Below are 24,958 nucleotides of genomic sequence, written 5' to 3'. Positions count from 1 at the left end.
GACTCTCAGATAGGATTTCAGATAAAGAGCACCTCGTCAAGGCTAACCGAAAGGGCAGAGCTGGCCAAGCTGAGTTCTTTTCTGCATAATGACAAAGCAGTGGTAGAACATGTGAATTAAGTCAAAGGTATGAACAAAATATGTCTTCCACAGACTTTTCTCAAAGAATGCATCTGCCCTTGAGCCACCCACTGTCCGGAGCAGCGCTTTTCATCTTCTCTCTGGACATTGCTGCAAGAAATGCAAACTGTTTAGAGATTCTGAAATTGCCTTTCTATCTATAGAAAGCTCTGCATCACTTAAGACCAAGAGAAAGGCTTGACCTCCACCACCCACCAGACTGCTGAAGTTACTCTATGCTGACCTGGCAAAAACGAGGTAAAAGGTAGAGCCCTTGCAGCCTAGTTGAACAATTTCTGTATAAGAGACAGGGGTGTGTGTGTGTGTGTGTGTGTGTGTGTGTGTGTGTATGCAATTCTAGGCCCCATTTTTTCTATCACTGAGCTCCTGTTGTAGTTATTTATTTTTAATTAATCTATTAAATTTTAAAATCAGTCTACACTAAGTTATTAACACCAGAAGGTAGAAATTATTTCATGTTTATTTCTGCATCTTCAGGCTTAAAATGAGACCAGCATTCAATAAATGTTTGTTGGAAGGTAAAAGGGAGCTAGAAAGAAGGTAAAGAAAAGAAACTGTTAGGAAATACACATTAACGGCAGAAGGTGACAAAGTCTGTGATAAATAATTGTTTGAAAATTGTAATATAGAAATTCCTAAAGTTATTTTTTGATGCATGGTATAAATATTTCATAGCTTCAAACGTCAGTAGCATTGGGTATGAGATAGAGTTTACTGATTTATTTATTCCAGATAGAAAGGTCCACACTATCCCAGGCCCCATTGCAAGCACTGGGGACAGAGTGAGGGAGTAAAACAGCCAGGTCCCTGCTCTGACCGAAACTTTGAATTTGTTGAAATGACATAATCAATAAGGAAATGTACCAATAGACAATGGTGTGCCTAGGAGTGTGCCAAGGAGAATGCAAAGGCAATGAGACAGAGATCAGCTGTAGTTAATGGTGATTGTGGGGAGGTGAAAAGGTGGGGCTACTGTAAATAGGGTCACCAGGAAGGCCTCGGGAGTCAATGTCTTTGGAAGAGAGTGATAAGCAGAGAGCATGCAATATCAGAGGTATTTGAGAGACGAGTTTTATGGGAAAAATCAAAGGCTCTGAGGAGCACAGTTGGGGGCTCCAGAGTAGGGCAAGCATGCCTGGGGCAATGTGGGTGAAAGAGAAGATTAATTAGAGATAGGGTCAGATCATAAGGGTCACGGAGGCTGTTGTAAAAAGTCTGGAGGTTCATATTCACCTTGATATTCTTTCTCACATAATTATCATCTGATCTTATAAGAAATTTTTCCTTTCAAATTTACAGCATTCATTTACATGTTTCCGTTACTCTAACTCTTGGGGACATCTCTGGAACAGTCCTTCTGTTGAGATTCTTGAAGGAGACACCAAATATTCCAGTGGGTGTTATTCCTGCCCCTACAATTGGAGTATTCCACCTCAGAGTGTCACCCAGTAACTCTAAGCATCTTGACACCTCTACAGCTTTGCACGTATGCAACTGCTGCTCCTAAAAGATAAATTAATATCCAGTCACACACTTCCCTAGAGAGTGTTTCATGGAAATTTTTGTTGAATAAATAAATATTAAATGCATGAAAGACTGATGGAAATTACTGTAAGGCAAGTACCTAGCTCCCCTAGTAGCCATAGAAAAAAGTTATGCATGGAAGTTAAGACTTCCCAATTTATTTAGAAAAGGATTTTCTATGGGATGTTGAAATAGCAACAGAACCACTTGGAAAAGCTGCAAAGAAAATGTCATATTTTAGGAATAAATTTTATTTGATAAATAACATTTTGAAATGCCCATTTCAAGTATCTGGCTGAAAAACTCTTGAGACAGCAAATAATGCAGGAATGCTTTTAGCTACTGTCCGTTCAGCCAGACTCCTTTGAGCTGCTTTCTCCAAGAGAGCCTCTTTGTTGGCTGCTGTGACCTGCTCATCACATGGACTCCATTTGGAAGCTTGGCTGGGGTAGTCATCACGAATAATAATGGCAAGGAGCACAACGGCCAGTTGGAAAGAGGAAGGAGATGGAAATGGAAAACGGGAAGGTACAAATGGTCAGGCTTCTTCCCGCACTGGACCCCAGTAAGTAGTGTGAAGGCCACATTCGATAAACTAGAGAGTTGATGATGAGGCTCTCATAAGAGCCGTCTTTTTTTTTTTTTTTTATATTTCTTATTACATAGTTAATAGACATGCATGCGTTATGGAACGCAAGTGTTTTGTTATGTTTTGTTTTGTTTTGTTTTTTGCCATTACTGTTTTACAGAATTAGGATCACGCTGTATACAGAACCCTCACCTAATAATTTAATATAATAATTTACCCCATGTAATTAAATATTGACCTATATTATCTTAGTGATTTTATGGAATTGTAGACATTTATTTATCTGGTTGGTTTTTGCTGAATAATTAGATTTTGCTGTTATGCATTATACTAGGTAAAGAATCTTTGCACACATGTCTAATGATTTCATTAAAACCTATTTCCAGGCATTAAGTTTTTTGTGATGGTAAAATATTGGCCCATTTTGATAATTTTATTTCTAGGTACATGCATAAATAATATGTAAATATATTCTAAATACATAAAAATACACAAATTATAAATACATAAATCTAAACATATAAATTCTAAATACCTAATTCTCAATAGACAAATAAAATTTAAGTATCTAAATTATAAATACATAAATCAAGTAAATCTTGATTGTTTATACAAATAATGTTTTAGGCTGAAGAACAGGCAAATAAATCTACAATGTACATTGAGAGAACAGGGGGATAAGCTTGCCTGGGCCCTGCTCTGGTGGGGCTGACTCATCAATGAAACGATGTAGCTTATCAGCAAGGAAACACACCAACAAAAATGACATCAGATGGTTCTCGGCGTCCTGAAGGCAATAAAAATCAGAATATTGTCCAGTAAATCTCTAGATTGAGTATACCAACATACATGTATACCAGGTATAGGCAAAGGTGCCCATTGCCCAAACTTTAGATGATCACATTTAAAATATTCACTTATTATTCTAACTTAAATTTCTTTTGTCATTAATGAGGTCATTTAAATATATGTAAATATATACATATATTTACATATATTTATGTATGTATATATATGTATGTATGTATAATATATGCATATATATGTATAATATATACATATATATGTGTATATATATATATATAGCTATTTTTGTTTCTTTTATTGTCAATTACCTAGTTGCATCCTTGGACATTTTTCTATTGTGTTGATCACCTTTTCTTCCTATTGGAAGAAACTGGACATCTGAAGCTAGGTAAAGTCTTCTCTCTCCAATTTCCCCAGGTATCTGTCAAAAGGAGGAAAGGTTTTCATCACCTTCAAAGAGACCCAACATCATCCCTTCCAGGATTTGGTCTCATTACCATCTGTCCTTAGGAAGCCAGAGACAGGAAGCCAGTAAACAGCTGATGAGGGATCTGGGAAACAGTGGGAAGAGGGGCAAGGGCTTTTTGTGTAGAAGGCGCAAGAGACGTCTTTACACAACCATCCATGCCTCGTGCTTTTATTCAGTGAACATTCATTAGAGACCGGGCGAAAGCTGGAGATGTGCTGATGAAAAAGTCATGGAAGAACCTGTCTGTAGGACAACCTAGTAGGAAAGACTGACAAAGTAGAGAGGCAATTATATCCAGTGCAAAAAGTACTTGTCATGGTCAGGATGGTAGGGGACTCATGCAAGGAGCACTCCCCTACATGGAAGGTCAGAGAAGACATCGGATGCTGTATCTGCAGGAAACAAAGATTGAGAGGCCAGGAGGGGCACCTCATGTAATGGATCAATCATGGGCAAAGGCCTGGGCATGGAGGTGATCAAAGCCACTGAGGAAACTGTGAATGAGCTGCAAGTCATTTATTGTGGCTGGAAACTAGCACAAGAAGAACAAGAGTGGGAGAAGATGAGACTGAGCAAGTGAGCAGGGAAAAGATGATGAAGGTTCCCATGAACCAGGCTGAGGGCTGCGGCCTGGGCACAGTGATCATCTGTATTTACTCCTGGAAAACATCCCCTGTCCTGCTGAGCACGGATGGTAGCAGCAGATTAGGTGCATTATTGTAGAGTTCAAGTTTTTAGACTAGTATAATAGTTTAGTTTTTGCTACTGCTTAAGTTATCTTGAAGTTCTAAAATAACCTCTTGACATGTCCTGAGGAATAAGCCAGAAAGATTGAACTCTAGCTAGGCTCAAGGGTAAACTTGAAGCTGTACCTAGGTGCCATCAAAAAAAATTCTCACTGGTATCTTGAGTTTCTGTACGAGAACTGGCCAGACTTAAGTTCTGATGTTGCTTCAATAAAGAGCCTCAAAACCTTTTTCCTGAAATCAGGAAATGCAGAGATAAAATCCAGCTCAAATTTGGCCAAGCAACACATATTACTTCAATGGCTTGTGAACAATGATGTCACTACAAAATATAATAATAATTAATCTTGGGGAATTATCTTTCATCAGGAAGTTAAAACTGCACATGTTTTTAGTACACATTTTTTGAAGCAGGGATGGTGAGGAGCAGAAAAGAAACAAAATGAAGGGAAGGAAGAAAGAAAAAAATGGAAAAAGAGAATGTCTGTCTATATGTTTGTATTTAATCATGGCCAGGTTGGAATAGCACAAGCATAACATTTGGACATTTTCCACAATCCTCAAAGAACAGAGAATACAACAGGGGATCCCCTTACCACACCCTGGGATTTAAGTGAAACTCACAAATCTCATAAGTAATCAGAGGGTCTCATTCCAAAAGACTTATGGTGTTCTACCTACTGAAGATGAACTTGTAATATTCAGTTGGATTCCTCTGTTAGATCAGTGGGGAGGATTTACTGTAGTTATTGGGAGATCAGCTTATTTTAGAACTTCAGTATTCTCCACCAAATTCCTTTGAGTCAAAGGGAAGTGACACATTAACAGGAAGAAGTCCTCTTGTAAATCTCTTTCAGCAAAGACTTGCTTTTCAAAAGGCTGATCACTCATGCATCTCTCACTGTGTGGGTCAGTAACTATTTCAAAATAAATCTAATCAAAAATACTTATCATCCTAAAATCATCTTCTATGAGAGATACTCACAGAAATGACTCATGTTGGGCTTTTTTGATTAGAAAAAAGACACTCACTAAAATTGCCTCAGAAACAAGGTGTTTCTCATACGGCTCTGCAGGGAAACAGGATATCAGGAAACTCATCCATGTGGAACCCAGACTTGGATAAGCCAAGCATCTAGGATTTATGGGGAAAAGGTGAATGCAAGGAACTGGGACCAGATGATTTGAAGACCTGTTTAGCTCCTTCTGTTTTCTGTGGCAGGAATTTGTCAATAATTTTTCTAGAATTCTGCTATTAGGGTTCTGCTGCGAGTCCTCTCTATATTTCCTTACTCCTGTTTTTCTATCCCTTTCTTCTTTTGCTACCAATATACTTCATAACTTCTTAAAGGAAAATCTGATTCGCTACTTCTGTTACACAGAATGATATTTTAAAAGCCCCTGCCTAGAAGAAAATTATATACCCAAACATACACACATATCAATTAATAAAATATCCGTTGCATGTAATAATCACAGCTAAGACTTCACATTTGTGAGTTATTTTGAAAACAATTGCATGTAGCTTCCCCTATAAAATTTTGTAGAGAATAAACAAACAATCGAGTGGATACCTTTGGAATCCTAGTGATTCTACAAACACAAAATCAAAGTTGTTAACAATATTTTTTGAAAAAAAGCAAAAACAGTGTAAACTCTATCTTCCAAGTCACTACATGAGGCATGACAAGAGATTGGCCAAGCAGGAGTGGAGGTTACCCTGTCCTGTTCTGCCCACTCACTGAACTGCGGAACCCCGCCCCCACCCCCGAGCTCCCTGGGCATGGGCCTCCTCAGTCCCAGCCTTGGCAATGCATAAATCCTTGCAGGATGATGAGAGCTTGACAGCCACTCCTGATACCATAAACTTTAAAATGCTGAGCTGTTGAATCCCAAGGGTGTGTTATATTCCCAATAAAATCAACACTACACTTTAGAGGTTGTTAAATAACTGTCCCAAATGTGATTGTATTTAGTCCTAAATTGTGTTGAATAGTTTACATCCAGTATTGGAATGGAGCTGGCTTATAGTCACTGGGAAACCTCCATTGAAGATGCAGCCTTACAAGTGACAGTGAGATTTGGATCGGCCAGGAGGGGAAGGGAGAGCATCCTAGGAAAAGGCATGGAAGAAGAAATGGGTCTTCGGAGAATGTTGAGTGGGTGGAGCACAGTCAATACGGTGAGGTTTGAATTACAGTGCTTTATACAATCACACGGGAATCTGGAAGAGTCCAAATAATGAAGGCCATTGGACAAATGGACAAATCTAGTCTTACTATGGTAAGCAGCAGAGGGCCATCGTAGATGTCTGGACAGAACATCACATCTGTGTGAAGAAATCCTTAAATGATCGCATAGCTCCACAGTAAGTGGGTTTCTTCAGTAAACATCTAGAACTGGCCGAAGTCTAATGTTCCTTTAACTCTTCTAAATGCAAAATCTTTTAGTTGCAATTTAGAGCGACATTTGTATGATTCTCTGGGAAGCTCAAAACTATGAAAAAGAGTCAACTCATCTAAGAACAGTTTAACTACATTTACAGTGTATTGGGCTGTGTCTAGCACAGAGTTTAAGCAGGGAATCCCTTAATGCATTTCTTTTCTTTTTCCGGTAGAGTATTTAGACTGCAGAAATATTTATAATCGTGTCATTTGTTTGGTGTTACTAACAAAATTTTTGCAGCGTTGTATTTTGGATCATATGATGATATATATGCAGTAAGCCACGTTAATAGTTGGATTTTATTTTAACATGGAAAATTTACATTGCTATGAAGAATTTAAAGGTTGCTGAGAATGAGGAATCAGAGAAGGCCCTGGATTTTCTAGTTCAGGAAAGAATAAGATTCTTCATCTCTGCCCTTCTGATTCTAAGTCACTAGAAATTGTCAGAAAGAAAAATAAAGATTCTGAAATAAAATCACGAAAGGTATAGAGGTCTAGTTATCATCTGGCCTCTGCCTGAGTCTTGTGCCCTTGAGGCAGGGTAACTTCATGTTCTGAGAGTGGACTCTGGAACTGATCATGACCCTGCCCTTCTGGGGGCTGGTTTGTCCCTAAGGAAGAGGCCATGGGAGGGAGCCTACAGAGGTGTCATGAGGGCCCCAGGCCAGTTTGTTGTGGAGTGTCCTGAGCTGATCAGAGCTCCTGGGAGAAAGGGTCCCTGACTGCCCTTACACCTGCAAGACCATTGTGTCTTCAAGAGGGGACAACTCTGTGGCTGTGGCAGCAACAGGCCCCAGGAGCTCAACCCATACCTTTGAACTCAGAAATGTACATTGGCAATGGCTATAACAAATAGTGGTTGAAGAATGTTGCTTCAAGCGGGAGCAAGTATGAATGACTTCCAGATTCACCTGGGTGGGTGGCAAGAAACAACAGCGCTAGTCCCCTTGGATGTTCTTAAACACTAAGGGCATGATTTTGACATAATTGGGGTGGACAGGGAAGAAGATGAGAGAACGGGAGCAAATGAGCTTGAATCATTGCCAGTCTGGTCAATGGGAACTCTGGAGTTTCCTCTAGTCACTATGGGAGGCCATATTTTGAACCCTACAGTGTAATGTGAGGCGATCCAGCTATTAGGCAGCAAATAAACATTAGTAATGTGCACTAGAAGCTTATTTCATTGTGTCTCGGGAGTCCTGAGAACTCCAGAAAGATAAGCTCACTGAAAGAATAAATAAACAAAGATTGTGATGTCAATAGAGTTAATTCAATAGACTATGTGATGGGAAAATAAAGTACCAACGATGGTTTGCTGAAGGTATTTGAAAGTTCACTGCATTATTAGGACATCAAGAGTATTTACCCAACAGGCCTAATCATTACGAACCTGTTTCTATTCATACTTGCATATAATGCTAGAATTTTCCCAGGAGTCATATCCTTTAATTTTTACTAATTTATAATGAACTTGAACCATTAAAAATCATTACAAATTTTTTGATTTTTACTGAGGTGTAATAGACTTGAACGTTTTATAAGAGACTGCCCATAAAAACGTATATAGCTAATTATAAATCATCTAAGGGCTAATTATTCCTTTTGTGGATAGCTCCTTTCTTCGTTCCCTTCTTACATTCTTTTTGTTTATGTACTGATGCAAAGATGAGCACTAAAATTCAGAGACCGCAAAGCATTAGTGCTTGAACTACAATTTCCTAAAGATGTTGTTAATACGGCAGACTTGCCAACACCCCACCCCACCCCCGCCCCAACTAGCTGCAGAGATTAGATATTATGACCTAAAAACCAGTGTCAGGATTCTGTGCTTTAAATACACCCCCCAGATAGGTTCTGATGCAGGTGCTTCCAAGACTGCACTTGGAACAACATAGCAAGTACTTTGATTAAATAGCCTTAACAGACAGCGATGCTATAAAGCACAGTGAGAAAACAAAGGGGTTATTTTTCTTTATATTTTCATAAGCATATGCCTACATTTATTATCTCTAAAAACCAGGTAGGAAAAAACCGATGCATGAAAAATGCAGTGGCTATTAAAATGATAAAGGGTGTGGGCTGAAGGCTGAAACTGCAGCCTGCTCTTTCTGGGGCTTGTAACCTTACACAATATAAGCTTTGCACACAATTGGATGGCAACCAAATGTATATCATTTTATTTGGTCGGCTACAATGAAGTAATTCCAGTTCTCTCCAACAACACGTGTTAATACATTCTCAATAAAAATAACAGCCACGTATGTACTCTCTTGATGTCTATAAGCCCGTTACAGAGCATTATAAAGTGAGCCTTTCTCTTTTAGATTTCTAGAGTACAAACGAGCAGGTTTGCTTAAGAAAGAATGAAAAGCTGTTTAATCAGACTCCCATTCTGCTCTCTACCTGAAGAATTAGACGCCATTATTTCCAACATGCTGGTCTAAAGTTTTGATCTTTACTGAGTAAAGATGGGTATTAGATGACGGAAGCAGAGTCTTAGCATCTCTGCTTATGAATCCAGAGCCTCAGTACCTTAGTGATGTCCAATACGAAGTGCACTTGCTTATACTTTCCTTATTTATTTAGACATTTTCTTTGCCCACACTGCCTGAACAACATGGGCATGTCATGACAATAACGGAATCTACTGAGGGCATATAATGAGTACCTAATTCTCTAGGCAGGAACTTAAGTATTTAGGCCAGGATTGCACTGGGAAATATTTCTATCATTTTTTTATTGTTACTACTTTTTGGGAGACAGGGGCTGTGGCATGAGGGGCGAGCTTCCTCTCTAATAATAAATAAATAATAAATTTTATCTTATTTTTAATTCACAAATCTGGAAGTACAGTTTCTTTTTAACTAGCTCAAACTTTTGGACCTTTCCCCTACTTTTCACTCATCCAGGAATCTGAAAGAATTCCAGTTCAGCAAATCAAGTTATATCATCTCTTCAGGTTAAATTTAGAGAATGGACATGAGGACATTTTTTATCAGTTGCTTAATTTAAAGATGTTATGACATTTCATTGTGTTTAGTTACTAAGATTTTAGTTGAATGCTTTAAAGCTAATAAAGTTAACATAGCCTGAAGTCAAATGATATTTTACAGTGTCTGTTACTTAAGTCCAATAACGCATAGTTAGTGAATAAGAGAATCATTAGCATAAACTAAATTTGTAATGTTAAAGTAATTGGTGTATGGTGTACTGCTTCTATGGAAATAATGTCATTCTCCAGGGCATAAAATAGATTTTTTTTTCTAGAGTCTTCTGTGTGAAAGAAAAATATGTTAAAGGGCAGAAACAAGAAATTTGTCTGCATATTCTTTTTCTCTTTTTTTGAGACATACTCATTTTGTCTCACCCAGGCTGGAGTGCAGTGGCATGATCTCAGCTCAGTGCAGCCTCTGACTTCTGGGTTCAAGTGATTCTCCTGTCTCAGCCTCCTGTAGTAACTGGGACTAAAGGCATGTGCCACTATATTCAGCTAACTTTCTATTTTTAATAGAGACAAAGTTTCACCATATTTTCCAGGCTGGTCTTGAACTCCTGACCTCAGGTGATCCACCTGCCTCAGCCTCCCAAAGTGCTGGGATTACAGGTGTGAGCCACAGTGCCTGGCCGTATGCATATCTGGAAGAGATGGCTTATAAGCAACAGCAAAAGGAGGCAGTAAACACTGGGAATGAACCCAGATTCCCAATGACATCTTAGGAAAAATTGGTCTCATTTCATCTTCTATCTGGATTACAGATTTGGCAAAGAATAGCTTTGGTGCTACACATCTTAATTTTCAGTATCACATTTGAGAAAGCCATTATCCCCTTTGCGATGGGATGGTGGCCGGTAAGCTGGTTGACAGCAGAGTTAACAGGGTGGAGAGAGATTTGATTAATTCATTGGTGGAGTGTATTGCAGAGTTTTGTATTTGATCATACAATGTTCAAAATCTATCAAAAATAGATTTTGTATCAGTAATAGCACAAATATTCTCATGATATAAATAATGAAAATATAATGTGTAATGACAGAATTATTATTCAACAATGTATAAAATGGTTAAAGTGACAAACTAACAAAAGAAGTGGTACTGTTTAAAGTCAATAGCAAAAGACTATTCATTAAAGGTTTAAATCCTGGCATTTATCCCATTACAAATATATATATATATATATATATATATATATATATATATATACAAACCATAGCTACAAAAACATATATATATATATTTGTAGCTATAGTTAATGGGATAAATATATAACACACACTTGTGCATGCACACATGTGCACACACACACATACATACACACACATTATGAAATTTCACTCTGCCATTAAAAAATAAAAAAAAATGTCTTTTGTGACAATTTGGATGGATTTGGAGGCCATTATTCTGAGTGAAGTAACTCAGGAACAAAAAACCAAATACTGCATGTTTTCACTTATAAATGGGAGCTATGGGCATACAACGGGATATAGACTGGTATAATGGACATTGGAGACTCAGAAGTGAGTAGGGTGATGAGCACATAGAAAGCTCAGACTTCACCACCACGCAATTTATGCATGTAATCACAAACCACTTATACAGCTAAAATTATTGAAATAAAAATATGTAAATAAAAATTAAAAAAAATTTTTAATAAAAAATAAACCCTGACATTTTAGATGGTTAGGAGCTCCACTAATCTGACAGGCAACCACAGGTGCCAAAAACCTAATTATAGTTTTACCTAGGTTATATACACATACCTGTAGCATGTTCAGATTACAATATATAGCAAAATTAAATAAATTAAAATAAAAAGCAAAGAATTCTCCCCTGTCCTGACTCCTCATCCCTCACATACAGATGACTAACTGTTGACCATATTTTTAAAGTACGTGAGGGAAAATGCCAGTAACAATAAAGTTTCTTGAAGCTAATAGCATTTGAGAATCTCTCTCATTTTCTATTTTTTTATTTTTTGCCCAGCATATTTCAAAAATAGGCTGTAATACAGATTAGTGGGCATGATGGTCCTTCACAGAATGATTCTTAGAGGCATGGAAAGTAAGAACAGCTCCCACAAGTGATACATACCTAGGAAATTCTGATATATCTCCTCTCTAAATTATTCTGTATTAATAATTTCATGTGTAATTCGAAATGTATTTCTGGGTTCACTAGGAAATAAAGTAAACTTTCTATAGACAAAAACACAAACAATGAAGAACAAATGGCTGAAACCAGAGCAGATAGCTGAGAGCAGTGAGCAACAAGGAAGAGCAGGATTGCGCAGAAGGTGCTTCTCTTCATCAGACATGTGATTTCAAGACTAAGCCTTCCGCTGACCTCAAGGTAGAAAAGCTAAACCTGAATATTTCCCCCTAAGCAGAGACCTTCTAAGGGAGCTGCAGCTCAGCTTTGCCTGCCTCCTAGCAGAAGCAAATACAAGTATATCTGGAGGAAAGCATCCACAATTTAGGCCACAAGATTCCGCAGATTCAATTCCATTTAAAACACACAATGAAACAAGACACTGTGATGGAGATCAACAGAAACTACAAACAATGGTTCAAAATCCCCAAAAATCTTCTAAATTATCAGATGCAAAATATGAAATTACAATATATCATACTAAAATTATGAAATAAGTGTCCTATCATAAAATAAAATGTTACACAATTATTATAAAATGTTTAATGTAATGAAGTTATGAGTTTAGCAAATGAGCATGGAGGATGATATTATACAAACATGTTTAGGAATATACTTAATCAAGGATGGGAAAGACCTCTACAAGGAAAACTACCAAACACTGCTAAAAGAAATCATAGATGACACAAACAAATGGAAACACATCCAATGCTCATGAATAGGTGGAAAGAATATTGTGAAATTGACCATATTGACAAAAGCAACCTACAAATTCAATGCAATTTCCATCAAAATACCACCATAATTCTTTACAGAACTAGAAAAAAAACAATCCTAAAATTCATATAGAACCTAAAAAGAGCCCACACAGCCAAAGCAAGATGAAGTAAAAAGAGCAAACCTAGAGGGATGACATCATCCAACTTCAAACTATGCTATAAGGCCACAGTCCCCAAAACAATATGGTACTGGTACAAAAAGAAGCACATAGACCAATGGAACAGAATAGAGAATCCAGAAATAAAGCCAAATACTTACAGCCAGTTGATGTTCGACACAGCAAACAAAAACATAAAGTGGGGAAAGGACGTCTATTCAACAAATGGTGCTGGGATAATTGGATAGCCACTTGTAGGAGAATGAAACTGGATCTTCATCTCTCACCTTATACAAAACAACTCAAGATGAATCAAAGAGTTAAATCCAAGACCTCAAACTGTAAAGATTCTAAAAGATAACTTTGGAAAAACCCTTCTAGACATTGGCTTACAGAAGAATTTATGACCAAGAACCCCAAAGCTAATACAACAAAACAAAGATAAACAGATGGGACTTAATTAAATGAAAAACTTCTGCACAGCAAAAGAAATACTCAGCAGAGTTAACAGACAACCCAAAGAGTGGGAGAGAAAATCTTCACAATCATACATCTGGCAAAGGACTGATATCCAGAATCTACAAAGAACTCAGATGAATTAGCGTGTGTGCGTGCGCACGCTTGCGCACACACACATACACACACACACACACACACACACAAATCCCAAACAGTCCCATCAAAAAGTGGGCTAAGAACATGAATAGACAATTCTCAAAAGAAAATACACAAATGGCCAACATATGGAAAAATGCTCAACACCACAAATTATCAGGGAAATGCAAATCAAAACCACAATCCAATACCATCTCACTCCTGCAAGAATGGCCACAATCAAAAAATCAAAAAATAATAAATGTCGCCATAAATGTGGTGAAAAGGGAACAATTTTACACTGTTGGTGGAAATGTAGTGCAACCACCATGGAAAACGGTGTGGAGATGCCTGAAAGAACTAAAAGTAGATCGTTTGATCCAGGAATCTCACTACAAGGTATATACCCAGAGGAAAAGAAGTTATTGTATGAAAAAGATACTTGCACACTCATATTTATAGCAGCACAATTTGCAATTGCAAAAATACGGAACCTGCCCAAATGCCCATCAATCAATGAGTGGATAAAGAAAATGAGGTGTGTATATAAATATATATGCATACTATGGAATACTACTCAGTCACACAAAGGAATGAATAATGGCATTCGCAGCAAGCTGGATGGAATTGGAGACGATTATTCTAAATGAGGTAATCCAGGAATGGAAAACCAAACATCACATGTTCTTACTCATATGTGGGAGGTAACTTATGAGGACACAAAGGCATACGAATAATACAATGGACTTTGGGGACTTGGGGGAAAGGGTAGTGGGTGTAGAGAAGTAAGACAACACAATGGGTACAGAGTACACTGCTCAGGTGATAAGTGTACCAAAATCTCAGAAATCACCTCTAAAGAACTTATTCATGTAATCAAACACCACCTGTTCCCTAAAAACCTATTGAAATTTAAAAAGTTAAAAAAAAATTTAAAGACCAATTTTAGCTTCTGTAATAGTGGTGTTATCTATAGAAGCAACAGGGGAAGTCACAGATTACACGACCTCTGGCCGCATGACTCCTGAGGGATAAAGGATTATAGAAACTATACTCATTTAAGCAGAACTCAGGCCCCTCCCATAATCCTAACCTTGTGGAGTTTCATTAGTTTTACAAAGGCAGTTTCCTCTTGGGAAGGGCTATTATCATTCTTATTTTAAAGTTAAACTATAAACTAAATTTCTCCCAAAGATAGCTTGACCTGCACCCAGGAATAACCAAGGAGAGTTTAGAAATTAGAAGCAAGATGGAGCCAATTATGTCAGAGTTCTCTTACCGTTATAATTTTGCAAAGATAGCTTCATTAAAGACAGAACAAGTTTGTAATATATTTCTGATTGGTATTCCAAAAGAAGCAAATGAAGGGTGGAGGGGGTCAATATTTGAGAATATTTTACCAAAAGCTGATAAAAGATAAATTCATGTCTACAGAAATTTATGTCCCAAGGCAAAAAAAAAAAAAGGAATCCTTCTATTCATATACACATTGTTGTAAAATTAAAGTATAGCAATACCAAGAGAATACCTTAAAAGCAGCCTGTGAGGGAAAACAAAAATAATAAAGGATCATCAATGTGAAATGACATTTAGATTGACAAATTTAGACAGTTCCTGAATTATGGTGACTTGACTTACGATTGTTCTGCTTTATAATGGTGACAAACCAATGTGTATTCAGTATGTTCCTTGACTTACAATGAGATTTTGTCTACACAAACCATTATAAGTTGAAAATATCCTAAATCAAAACTGTGCTTTTAACCAGGATATTTTCAGTTTATCTAACTCCCATTATGATGTAACCCTATCAAAAACTGAGGAGTATCTTCTACTGTTCAATATGTTGAGGAAAAACATTTGTCAGACTAGAATCGTGTATTCAAAAAAAGTGAATTTTTAAAAGTGACTGAAATAAGACATTTTCAGATAAATGTCTTGTCATGAGCCCTCTCCCATTGTCTCACGTGTTCTTTTTTGCCCTGTGTCTTCCCTCATCCATCATCTTCTCACTCCGTTTGGAACTCCAGAGCATAGTTCTCTTTCATGTTAACCTCTGTGCTAAACAACCCATCTACTCCCCTACTGTCCAAACACAAAATTATAACAATTTAGTTTAAAGATCTGAATTGGCTTTATTTGTAATTCCAGAATCAGGCAACACTTTGTTTCATAACCTCTGCTGCATCCACGTCTCCCCCAACAGGCTCAGTCTCTGGTCACTTGAGATCATTTGAGATCGGGTTGTCCAGTAGAAGGCTCCACCTTTCCCTGGATAGACTTCCTAGAACTTGTCCTCATCCACTGAGGATGTCGGGATCAAGCTCACAACCTTCCTCTTCCTAGTTCCTGTCATCGCCTCAAGTGATTTTAGGTATGCAGGTACAACAGACTCAGTCCCTTCACCCCAAACATTTTCACCTTTAATGCACATCAGCCTCCCCTAGGCAGGGTTAGAGGCCAGGCCATCACCTGACACCCCTTTCCTTTTGGTTATCTGTCTTTCCATCTGTCTTCCTCCTTCATCTTCACAACATTTATCCAAGTCACTTGCATGATGCTGAGGGTGAGCACCTCCTTATATTTTGTGTCCACAGGCTCTCTACCTGCCTCACTGCATCCTGTTTCATCTGCATCTCATTCAAATCAAGCCAACTGTGCACGAGTTCTGCTTCTCTGTCTCCTGCTGGAAAGAGATCAGATAATACAACTGCATGTATTGCATTCACTGAAACTTAAAGATTTCCACCCAGAAATGAGTGTCCCGCTTCTGGGTGAGGTGATGAACTCATGCTGCCACTCCTGATCATGGCTGTATCCATTCTCTCACTCCATGCTTGAGCCTTCATGTCCCGCAGAAGGTTGTACCCTTGCTTTGCTGAAAACTAGGTACTTTCTGCTGGGAAGTCCATTAGCTTCCTTCCCTTTACATCTGCACACTAGCCCATGGGGGGATGTCTATCGTTCTCTCTGTCAGCATGCTCTCCATCCACAGCCTGGGACAGTGAGAGTCCCTTCCTTTGGAGTGTCCTCCCGGTGGGTGTTCTGCCTGCCACTCCTGCCCCTCCTGCACTTCCCACCTGCTAACTGTGCTCTCCCAACTCCTCCAGGGACAGTGATTTCCAGGTTCTGTGGCTGAGCAGTTTCTCTCCTCACTCAACACACTTTGGCTGGGTAATTTAATCCACCCATAATTCCAATTACCATTCTGATGCTGATTGCTCCAAGTTCATATTTCAGACCTAAATCTCTCAATTTCAGTCTCCCTGTGCCACTGTTTGCTCCTAGGATACTCATCTTCTGGACCACACAGCTCAAGTCTGCACATGCTACCGCTTCCGCTGGGGACCTCTTCCCCCTCCCTTCACCTACACAACTGGAACTCCCAGTTCTGAGAAGCTTTCTTCAGTCCTTCAATCCTACACCTCTGAGTCACATGCCTCTTCTGTTAGCACTTCCTGTGCATAGGAAATTGCATCTCTCTGTGAGAGCACTCACTCATCACTGTGTGACCTGAGTTATTTCCTCACCAGGGGCTAAGTGCTGTGGGGAAAGGCAAATGTTCTGTACCTACAATGCTGCCTTCATAGTAAGCATCCCATAGACATTTTGAAGGCAATGGATAAACAAGTGACTAAATGAACTTACTAGCTGTGAGGCTTTCACACCAGGCAGGAAAATAATACTTTCTGATAGTAAAAGGACCCTGTGATCGTTAAATGAGTTAAAACATTTTGAAAGTGTTTGTGAGTAACACAATTGCTTTACACATATGAGGTGAAATATGGCATTGCTATGTTTGCCTTTTAAGGAGATGAGATTTTTTTTTATAATATCATGATTTATGATAACACCATCGTTTTTAAAGTTTTCCATTTTGAACCCATGTAGCCAGGTAGTTTGCAAAAATGAACCACAGAATTATCAATAATAAATTATCCTTTTTTCTACAATTTGGAAAGCTGTGCTCTACAAATCATAGTAGAAAAAGCCCCATGTGTGAATCATTAATGGTTATTTTTCTTTAATAAATGACTATAAAAGATATTTTAAGTTTTATAAGACAAAACTCAATTTTCTTCAATTTTAAGAAAATAAAATTTAAATAGATTAAAATTGAAACTGGAAGAGATAAATGTTATGTTTACTAACTCAAATTTGTTTTATGATGTGGTTATCTCGAGAATCATTGAAACGTTGTTTTAATTCTTTGCAGTTTAAATTTAATGGGCCGTGAATCTTAGTTCAGAAGCTTTACAACTGATTCTATTTGACTTTTTTATGAGTCAGTTGCTTGTACATATTGTTAACAATCTTTTTCATATGATGTTTTTTATTTCTTTCCATTGAAATACTCTATGAAAATAACTTTTAAATCCAAGTTTTTCTATAAAAGAGATCAGACTAGGAAATACCCTTTTATTTGTTAGAAGAATAACAATGTATCAATAATTCCTTTTAATTGAGATTTTATTTTTATTTTATTGTCTTAGATGGAGTTTCATTCTTGTTGCCAAGGCTAGGGTGCAGTAGCACGATTTTGGCTCACTGCAACCTTCACCTCCCAGGTTCAAGTGATTCTCCTGCCTCAGCCTCCAGAGTAGCTGAGATTACTGGCTTGTGCGACTACCCTCAGTTAATTTTTGTATTTTTACTAGAGATGGGGTTTGCCATGTTGGCCAGGCTGGTCTTGAACTCCTGACCTCAGGTGACCTGCCAGACTCAGCCTCCACAAGTGCTCAGAATACAGGCATGAGCCACTGCGCCCGGCCTGAGTTGTTTTTTATTGAGTATTTATGATTGCTGAGGAAGCTACAGCTCCTTCCCTTGTAGCATTTACTAAAGAAAATCAATTTGGAATTCTCAAGAGAAACACATCATTTTTAACTAACTATACTATAGAAAAGGCATAAATATTGGGAGGCCAAGGCGGGTGGATCACGAGGTCAAGAGATCGAGACCATCCTGGTCAACATGGTGAAACCTCATCTCTACTAGAAATACAAAAAATTAGCTGGGCCCGGTGGCACGTGCCTGTAATCCCAGCTACTCAGGAGGCTGAGGCAGGAGAATTGCCTGAACCCAGGAGGCGGAGGTTGCGGTGAGCCGAGATCGCGCCATTGCACTCCAGCCTGGGTAACAACAGCGAAACTCCGTCTCAAAAAAAAAAAAAAGAAAAAGAAAAGGCATAAATAAATAAAGTACTTTGGAAGGAAGAAAACATAGCTGTTAGTCCTGTCTGGGAATATTGGAGAAGTCTTGAGAAGTGGCTACTTTTAAAAAGAGTCCTAAAGGAAGAAAAGACATTTAAAAAATGATTAAGAAGAAGGGCATTCCAGATATAGAAAATTTCTAGAATTAAGGTATGACATTGTAAAAGGATGTGATATGTTTGTAAGAAAATAAATAAACTGCTATGCCTAGAGCAGTAATTCTAGAACTTCAGTGTGCATGAGGATCGGGGGCAGGCTTATGAATCAGAGAACCGGCACAGTTGGTGTAGGGCAGAGCCTAAGAATGCATTTCTAACAAGTTCTTAGGTGATGTAGTTATGACTGTTCTGGGTGGACTGCCACTGTATTAGAAAAACTGTTGATATTTTCTAAAAGATTTGAAAGACCGGGTAAGAAAAAAAAATGTTGTAGCCAAGTTATAAAGATACAGAGTATCTGTGCTCGGAGATTTTTGGTTTGTTTTAGCTCATGGGGGAAAGCAGGATTGAATCTATTTTATAACAGGTTGGAGTTGGAAGAAGCTGAAAGCCATTGAAATGAAGTTTCCCTAGTAATGAAAAGATGATGAGATCGCCATAAAGGACACACCATTGACAGAGACCTGTGATCTTTTGACTTTTGAAAATGGAAGGAAGAAAGTAGTTTTTGTGCCTTAGCATTGGTGGCTTGCCTGGGGATGTGGTCATTCACTGAGTTAGCAGAGCTGCACCTCTGGACCAAGGTGGGTTTGTGGCAAGGGGAAGAGTCTGCAGGTGCCTTAGGATTGGCTTTAATATGCTGCAGCCACCCCAAGGACAGGGGACAAAGAGTTACTTCGAAATTTGTGTTTAGATTTCAGAAGAATTGGAAGAAGAGGTTTAAGGAATACACATGTCAGAAATAAAAGAAGTCTGACATGTGTATTTCCAGGAATTTCCAGGAAAATACTGGGAGCAAGCAGAGGAAACAACTAAGAAAGAAAGCTGAGAACAACCTGAAATTTACAGGGAAGAATCTGAGGTTGGTGGAAGAGCCTGGAACTTTTCGAATGTTGATAAATTTATTCGCACTTAGTATTTTGAGACAAAACAAAATTTTCTGTGCTTGCTATCCATAAAATTGAGGTAATTTCCTAAAGACTGGCATCAATATACTTCTTAACTGTTATTCTGTTGAATACTAACATGTTATTCTAAGTGTTTATGGACTTCTTGTAATACATTGCATTTTAGAATCCATGCAAATTCAAGTACAGACTTAATGTGTATTTTGACTTTCACCTATTTCAATGGAAAGTAAAAATAAAAAAAAAATACTTGGCCTCTTTTACCTACTTTGCTTTTAGAGACTTGTGGGAAGATGGGGGTTATGATTAATTTGAGGGCTTTTAGATCTGGTCTATGCATGTATAATACAAGAAACTTAATCAAATGCTAAGGCTAAGGCTAAAATCAAACTCTGGGATTTGTTAAGTTTTTCTTGATGATTTGAAAATGTCCAAATGAATGAGCATCTGATCCCTTCAGGAAGCCTGGTGATACAAGGGAGAATTATTCACTCAGAACGAAAGCTCCAGAATGCGTTTGGAGCGGTTGGAAGCAGATACAATTACATCAGGTGAAGTTATTTTATGACTGCTGGAGTTGCTCCGAGGTGAAAGAGAAAATGCAGAAACTTGGGGCTCCAGATGGCAGGAGCTCTATTTTTAGGCCAATAGAAACTTATATTTGGTTGGGTCACTTAATAGAATGAGTAGCAGAAGTGTGTTGAAAAAGTAATTTATACCTGCGTTTGAAAGAGTTTAGCACAGAGCAGATGGGAGCAGGTGCCATGGGAACAGCCTAGGTCAGCCAGCAAATAAGGAAAGAAAAAAAAGGAAAAGAGCAAATATTTTAGTGACAAGTTACTCAGAAAGTTTGATTTTCCCTAATCCTTCCTGAGATATTTATAAGTAAAAAGTGGAAGTAACCAATATACAGGAAGCTTCATCCTGTCCTGAAAAAAAAATAATAAATTCCTTGCTACTATTATATGTCAATTAAAGAAAACATAAATAAATTCTGATGTAAGTCAATTATTTAGGTTTTAAGACTTATCTTCCAAGGGAATTTTTTGATGTAGCAATGGTGGTTAGGTTTCCAGACTAGTTAGCGAAGAGCTCCTCTAACAGCTACTGATCTATTTCTATGAGGCTGAAGTTGAGTTTCTGGAATAAGAGGTCCTGTGGAAGATGAGGAGAAGGAAGAAAATAAAATAAGCAAATTTCCTTTTGTTTCCCAGTTGCAATTCTTTTGAAATATAAAAATCTTGGAATAATCTCAGCTTCCAGGGCCACTCCCATAGTCCCTAGGAATAGCCTCAAACAGTTCCACCCAAGTCTGCCCTTCTCCCCTAATATAGCAGAGTTAGGCAATACTTCTCTCCATTCCCCCTTCGCCCCAACAAGAAACAGAGGTGAAGTCCATGAAGCTGAGAGCACATGGGATTTTAAGTCAGGAAGTTCAGGTTCAAGTATTAGATGTATTTTCACACTCGGTTTAGAATTTCCATGACATGATTCTGTTTATACACAGAAAATAATATTGTGAAGAATTTAAACATCACAAGATTAGGATGAAAATAGAAAAATTTGATGTAAGAGTGAATTGCAGGCTGGACATTGCTATGATGCAACACGTAATGTTGTTAGTGTCATTATCTATTTAATTCTGTATTAAGCAAAAAGGAGTTGCTTGAGCCAAATTATCTAATGTGTGAGTTTCTAAAGAGCCTCCTCTGTAGCTATAAAATATAAATTTGTTTGATTTAAAGGTTTTTTTTAAGCCAGAATAAATATCTAATTAATGGAATTTCAGGAATAAAATTAAATGAGGTGAAAAAAGAAGTTGGGGAGAAGGTATTTTTAGCTACTGGGACCCTGCCAGGAAGTATACCACCGCCGTCATGAAATTTCTCCCTGCATAAAATTGGATCACATGTACCTGCCCCCTGCTTACCTGTCAAACATTATGAGGAAGTCTGTTGATGTATATGAAAATATTTTGTACCCTTGAGAGTAACTGTGCTGTGCTATTTTTGTATTCAAGTTCATTTGACTACAAATTCAAAATTAGATGTTTGAAAAGTCAAATTGAAATATAAAATATTTTATTCACCTCTAATATTAACTTATTACTTTCAATTTGATAATAAACATTATTGCAAAATGTTTCTGATGGTTTGATGCTTATTTATGTGATTTAGTACTTTAACCAGGAATAAGGCTGTCATCGACCTCACTAAATACAAATTATGCTTCTGCTCACTAGAGCATTTAAATTTCTGTCCCATGAAACCATGAACACTTTATTTCCATTCTTCCTGTACTCCTTTTCTCATCCTAAGAAAGGAAAAAATAGAAAAATGATGGTATACTTTAGGAGTATCTGGTCTCTTGTGGGAAAACAGAAAATTCAAACTGGCTTGTAAGGTAATAGAACCAAAAACGAAAGGGAAAAGAATTTTGCCAAGATCACTAGGAGTCTGTTTTAAAGCTAAGTTGCAACAGGAAGGAAGCTGTGATTTCAAATAGGGCTTTAAAGTTAAGGACCCAATCCAAACTCTATTACAGAGCAGATCCTATTGTGATGGTAATGACATGTTTCCTGGGAAGTCGTGGTTTTACTTGGAATGGAGAAAGAAAGAAATTTGCCATGATCGATGTACCATATGAGGGTCAAACCACAAAATCACTAACTTGCTGACTGTCCAACTCAGTGAAATTGGGTTGCTTACTTTCCTAAGAATTCCAAGTTTTGTATATGTGTGTGTGTTTATGGAACTATTTCATAAATTGATTGCATTTTCTTTGGGGGAGGGGTGCAATCGTTAACATTAGAGTTACTTTCTATGGGTTATGATAGGTCACTAATCCGAATTAGAACTGTCCTCCTCACCAGGGCAATGTTAGACCACCCAAGTGGTCTTTCATGGTTTGCACTAAGTTTTCCACATTTTAGCAACAGGCTGGTGAAGGTAGCAAATGGGAGATTATGTGTCCCCAATCCAAGCTTGTCACCATTTGGTTTGAAATTTCAAAAGAAATAAAGTTGAGGCTACAATATTTTTGGAGCTTACAGGACATTACTAGAACCATCAAGAGGATTAAATATCTTTTTATTATTTCATATTCACTTTAACTTCTCCAAGCAAATTCAAGTATCTGAACACATTTGAGGGTGAGCCATGACGGTAGCTCTCACTTCTGAATGTTGCTACCGGACTTTCTTTCTGAGTGAAACAGGGCAGGGGGAAGAACTGGTGATTTAATAAAGATACCACAAGCATTTTCCCATCAGCCCTGTTGCTCTCTAGGGATTAGAAGAGAAATGTAAACTCTCAACAGAAGAGAGTGGAAGAGAGTTGGATTTTACCAGGTATTCTAAAATTCTGGTAGAATGAAAGAAGCTTCAAAGAAAAAAAAAAGATTACAGTTACCTTCTTGGGAGAATGGCTATGACTTCCAACAGAAAAGGAACAACTACTGAATATAAGTATCTCTTGTTTCCCAAAGAGGGACTTAAAATCAGATATAAGACTCCTTCAACTATTTCCAAAATTCTTGGGAATCCATTCTTCCTTCTTTAGCTCCAAAAGAACCATCATTTCAGAATACACTGGTCTGGACTTTTCAGAAACACTGTGACAATTTCTTTCAAAATAATTTAAAACAGTGAGGCACCAATGTAATGAATTGCTGTAAAATAAAAAAGGAAAAGGTCTGGAAATCTAATATGTCTTTGATTTTAACTTTCTAAAGAGATGAGAAAACAATTAATAGACAGCTTGCTATTTAGTATTTAATGAAACAAAGCAATAATCTTGAACCTTTGATTTTTCAAGATTTTCAAATACATTAGAATTTGAAAAGCATGGAAAATGGTTAATAGCTTAGATCATCTTTCTCAACCAGAATTCATCATTTAAAAGACAGAATACAGAAAATTAGTTGAATGATAAATTTCTCAGATACACCAGTACATTTCCATCACGGGAGAAGCTAATTCACTGCGTACAGTGCATGACTTCTGGCCTCAGTGCATACTTTTCTCTTGCAGTTGAACTTTACTGGCTTTCTCATTTGCTCCCCCATGGCATTACTTTTTATTTATTGTTTTGAAATGGAGTCTCACTCTGATGACCAGGCTGGAGTGCAGTGGCGTGATCTCGGCTCACTGGAACCTCCACCTCCTGGGTTCAAGTGATTCTCCTACCTCAGCCTCCTAAGCAGTTGGGACTACAGGCATGTGCCACCATGCCCAGCTAATTGTTTTGTATGTTTAGTAGAAATGAGGTTTCACTGTGTTGGCCAGGATGGTCTCGATCTCCTGACCTCATGATCTGCCCACCTAGGCCTCCCAAAGCGCTGGAATAACAGGCGTGAGCCACCATGCCCGGCCTCCCGCCCTATGGCATTATTTTAAATGCAATATGTCATCATGATACGTTGATGGCCCATTATTGTTTAACGTGTACTTCTCTTTTCCTTTTTATAGTAAGATACTCAAACTTCACATCTAAAACCAACCTCACAACAAAGTAGTGATATGTTAGGAGGGCTTTAGTCTATGAACCTCCCCACATTTCCCACTTCCCAGTCACTTCTCCTAGCCCTCTTCCTGCCTCTCTGAACAATGTTAAAATACTAAGATTGTTTTCATATAAATTTTTTTGGGCAATCTTATGTAAAATTTCAGTGGTATGTAGGTCAGTCCAGTGGCCAGATAAGTAAAACTCAAGCAATAGATTTTGCCAAGTTGCAAGATACTGAGGTGCTATATTTTTCTTGTAATCAGCAAATTGTGAGAATGAATGGTTCATTGGTTACAGGTTTCCTGACACTGCGGAATTAAGCCAGCCTGGTCACAAATAATTCATTGGCGTCCACACTTCTGAAACATATATAGTGAGGTAACCACAAGAGAAGACTTCCATGGTACTGACAGATTGGATTCCCCTAAAATCTGACTTAGTTAGTTATTGTTGGTCTTGGACAATGGAATTCCTTTTGGAAAAGAAAGGTAAGGAAACTTTAACTTGCCATATGTATACTAAAAGTGTTATTGACCCTTGAACTATGGATTCAATAAAACATATTTGCTCAAGAACAAAATATGAAGCGGGAACATTTGAAGACAGAGAAATGAAGGCTGAAGACAGTGGTGTTCAGATTACAGGGATATTTTTATGTAAGGTCCTATTGTGAATAGGTTTGCCTATAGATGAACAAAAATATTTTCTGTAGTTGATTTGTAGCTATACATCACAAAAGAAAGTATTTAAGAAAACTAACTTGATATTAATTCCTTAGAACCACGGGTTGTAGACAAGATGGGGCAAAGCTACACAAAGAGAGATGTGAATAAC

The 24,958-nt window shown here is 37.8% G+C and overlaps 1 long non-coding RNA gene across 2 annotated transcripts; it reads left to right on the top strand.

Annotated features, from left to right (window-relative positions):
- LOC118143841 (uncharacterized) lies at nt 1-24,597 on the top strand. Of its 2 annotated transcripts, none has more exons than XR_013523666.1 (3): nt 1-127; nt 285-378; nt 24,422-24,597. It is a non-coding gene; the product is annotated as an uncharacterized LOC118143841 (long non-coding RNA). The 2 variants fall into 2 exon arrangements; XR_004728335.3 differs by lacking the exon at nt 24,422-24,597 and adding an exon at nt 1,441-1,788.
- The last annotated feature ends 361 nt before the right edge of the window (nt 24,598-24,958 follow it).

Source organism: Callithrix jacchus, chromosome 11 (genome assembly GCF_049354715.1).
Source record: "Callithrix jacchus isolate 240 chromosome 11, calJac240_pri, whole genome shotgun sequence".
NCBI classification, from domain to species: domain Eukaryota; kingdom Metazoa; phylum Chordata; class Mammalia; order Primates; family Cebidae; genus Callithrix; species Callithrix jacchus.
Note: the sequence above shows the minus strand (reverse complement) of the source record. Positions and strands in the feature narration are given on the sequence as shown.